This window comes from Otolemur garnettii, unplaced genomic scaffold (assembly GCF_000181295.1).
Source record: "Otolemur garnettii isolate 467f Iridium unplaced genomic scaffold, OtoGar3 scaffold00305, whole genome shotgun sequence".
Classification (NCBI taxonomy): Eukaryota; Metazoa; Chordata; class Mammalia; order Primates; family Galagidae; genus Otolemur; species Otolemur garnettii.
Window position 1 is genome coordinate 206,338 of NW_003852700.1, and position 3,871 is coordinate 210,208.

The window sequence follows — 3,871 nt, forward strand, 5'->3', positions numbered from 1 at the left end:
TCACCCACATAATCAAAAATACTCAGTGTTGCTTTGTACAAGAATCAACCCCCCAAAAGACAACAGATCTACAAAACCACTATAGCCATACCATAAGATAATGCCATTTGAAAACTAGCTGATATGGCCAGGTATCCATAGCTCAGTGGTTAGGGTGCTGGCCACTGCTAAACAAACAAACAAAAAAATAGCTGGGTGTTGTGCAGTGGCAGGCACCTGTATTCCCAGGTACTCAGGAAGCTGAGGCAAGAAATCCGTTGAGCCCAACAGTTGAAGTTGCAATGAGCTATGACACCAGGCACTTGGCACTCTACCAAAGTACAGGTAACAAAGTGAGACTCTGTCTCAACAGAAACAACAACAAAAAGTAGCTGATAGACTTCACTCAAATATCCTCCTCCAAAAGCTGAAATATTTACTAGTATTAAAGGATACATTTTCAGGATAAGTAAAAGCCCTTCCCATGCAAACAAAGAAAACTACAGAAGTAATAAACATCCCTCTGAAAAACATTATCCCCTATTATGAGCTCCCCAGAAGCCCTCAGAGTAAGAATGGTCTGTCTTCTATGGCAAAAGTTACACTCAAAGAAAGCAAACTTTTCAAAATTCACTAGAAATTGCATATAGCCTGGAGACTTCAATCATCTAGAAAAGATAAAAAGAAAATAAATCATACAGTAAAAAAGAAAAATATTGCCAAACTATGCCAAGAGAACTATTTACATTAAAATCAGGTATTGTCCCTCCAATTACTATGAATAAACGTAGCCCCTAAAAGCAGTCTCAAATTAAATCTTTACAAAGTTATTGATAAGAAGCCCTTCCAGGCAGTCTCAATTCAAATGTCTGGGCAAACCTCATATAAGCGGTTTTTTCTGTTTGTTTTGTTTGTTTTGAGACAGAGCCTCAAGCTACCTTAGGTAGAGTGCTGTAGCGTCACAGCTCACAGCAACCTCCAACTCCTGGGCTCAAGCGAGTCTCCTGCCTCCGCCTCCCAAGTAGCTGGGACCACAGGTACCTGCCACAACGCCTGGCTATTTTTGGTTGCAGCCATCATTGTTGTTTGGCAGGCCCAGGCTGGATTTGAACCCGCCGGCTCAGGTGTATGTGGCTGGCGCCTTAGCCACTTGAGCTACAGGCACCGAGCCATGTAATCTTAAAGTAAAAAAGTATGTACAAGAAATGCAGCAAGTGGTATCCCTTATTCACAAGTTCTCTCTTCCCAGACCCCAGTCAACCCCTACAGAAAATTTACATCCCTTTTGTCCTGGTAACCACGTCCAGTTCAAAGCCTGGAAAGATGGGCCTGACAAAAATAGCTCAAAGAAAAATAGACTAGTCCAGAAGATGTTCTGCTGAGGACACCACAGCAGTGAAACTCGCAGGACCAGAAGCCTGGGCCCACCACACTCCACACAAGCCGTATCTCACTCCGGAAGCAGCCAAGGCCCACAAAACCAGACGGCCTCTCCTGGAGGAAACACCACATTAAGACTGAAATACAACTTGTCATACACGGCTGTGTGCTCATCCCACAACCTTGTCCCACTTTGATGAAAGAAAAATGTATAATTACCCCAAAAGGTCATCAATATGTCTGATTTCTGTCTTCCTAGAAGTCCTTATGTAGAACAGCTATTTACTTTATGCCTAATGGAGTTGGGCACCTGCTAGAACTCATCAGATACTTCACACTTTTCCCATATATCCACAAGATTGTCATATATTCAGATATTTATAGTTAAAAGACAACAACTATTGTGGAGAAAAAAGATATATTTGCTATACAACTGAAAACCGTAACTACTAGTCATAAATATATTAAGTTTAAAAGGTGTCCATTCCAATACACTAACCTTATTAATTCCTTACTTAACTGCAATTTAACCGCCTTGGTACCTTATGCCAATAGATACACCAAGTTACCCTGAGGATAGTTCTTATTATATGAAGATAGTTCTTATATGGCATCAGGCCTTGTCATATACCCCTGCTACAACACAGGGAAACCTTGTTCACTAAGATTAACCCCTTTTCTACCCTGGATACAAAACTGTAAGTCCAACTGCTCTAAAGTAACATAAGATATTAACCTCTCTGAAAACTATCATAGCCAACTTCACCTTTTTAACCCCGCTAAATACACCACTTTAGCCATTTCTGTCATAACAACACTAGCTATTGGACTCAATCTGGAAATGAGTCCTTGACCTGTGCCATCATCAAGGCTCTTAATACAACTTCTCAAGCCATAAACACTCTGAGCATCGAATTAAAACAAATCTGAGAAGCTATACTAGAAAATCAAGCATCCATTAGCTATTTATTATTAAAACACAATCATAGGCTCAGCGCCTGTAGCACAGTGGTTATGGTGTGAGCCACAAGCACCAAGGGTGGTAGGTTTGAAGCCGGACCAGGCCAGTAAAACAACAATGACAACTGCAACAAAAATAGCTGGGTGTTGGCAGAGGGTGCCTGTAGTCCCAGATACTTGAGAGTCTGAAGCAAGAGAATTGCTTGAGCACAAGAGTTTGAGGTTGCTGTGAGCTGTGACACCAAGGCACCCTACCAAGAACAATATGGTGAGATTCTGTGTCAAAAAAGAAACAAAAATTGTAGATGTAAAATATCCAAAAATATATACTGCTTCAGTTTACCTAACAGTTCCCAATTCATCAAAAACAAGTTAAATGGACTTAGAGCCTGTAACTCAGTGGTTACAGGCACTGGCCACATGTACCTGGACTGATGGGTTCGAACCCAGCCAGGGCCTGCTAAACTACAATGAGAATAACAACAAGACAAAAACCAAAAATAGCTGGGTCTTGTGGTGGACAACTGTAGTCCTAGCTACTTGGGGGCTGAGGAAAATAACCTACGCCCAAGGGTTTGAGATTGCTGTGAGCTGTGACACCATGGCACTCTATCGTGGCAGACATAGTGAGATTCTGTTTCAAAAAAAAAAAGGTTAAATGTATAAAATACATACTCCAAATAATACAATGAACAAGATTTTTAAGAATATCTAATAGTTTCTATTATTGTCAGAATTACTTAAAACCAAACTTTAATAGTTATTTTTATGTTATATATTATAAGCTTCTTAATGTGTTGCAAAATACAACGTATTCCATTCATATGTACCTGCTGTTTCACAAGTTTCAAAAAACAAAATTAAACAGCACAGCCTCCATGTCAATTTAACTAACCGTAACAATTATTTCCATTTGAAATCAATTTCATGGATAGGAAAATAAAATGAATAAAAGTGGAGAAATGTGGTAGACATAGACACCCCCACGACCTTTCCTAGCTACTTGTGAACTTAGAATGCTCATGCCTGTAATCCTAGCACTCTGGGAGGCTGAGGCCGGTGGATGGCGTGAACTCACAGATTAGAAACCAGCCTGGGCAGCGCCTGTGGCTCAAAGGAGTAGGGCGCCACCTGTGGCTCATATACCCAAGGTGGCAGGATCAAACCTGGCCCCCAGCTAAAAATTGAAAAAAAAGAAAGAAAAAGGAAAAGATCTCCTCCTCTTGGAGGCAAGAGGATGGCTTGAGCCCAAGAGTGGGAAGTTGCTGTGAGCTACGATGAGCAAAACACTCTACCCTGGGCCACATCTTGAGACTCTGATTCAAAAAATAAAATAAATAAAATAAAAAATTTTTTAAGTTAAAAAAAATAGGAATAGTAAGTCAGTCAAACAGGCCAAACCAGAAATAGGGAATAAAGATAATAATCTTTTAAAAAAACTGAGGATGAGCTTGGTGCCTGTGGCTCAAAGGAGTATGGCGCCAGCCACATATGTCGGAGGTGGCGGGTTCAAACCCAGCCGCAGCCAAAAAACTACAAAAAAAAAAAAAAA

General features: G+C 40.6%; 1 protein-coding gene across 1 annotated transcript in view; it reads right to left on the reverse strand.

The window, feature by feature from the left end:
• LOC100953647 (putative zinc finger protein 730) overlaps positions 1–3,871 on the reverse strand; it is a 38,488-nt gene that overhangs the window by 33,099 nt on the left and 1,518 nt on the right. The window lies entirely within an intron of this gene.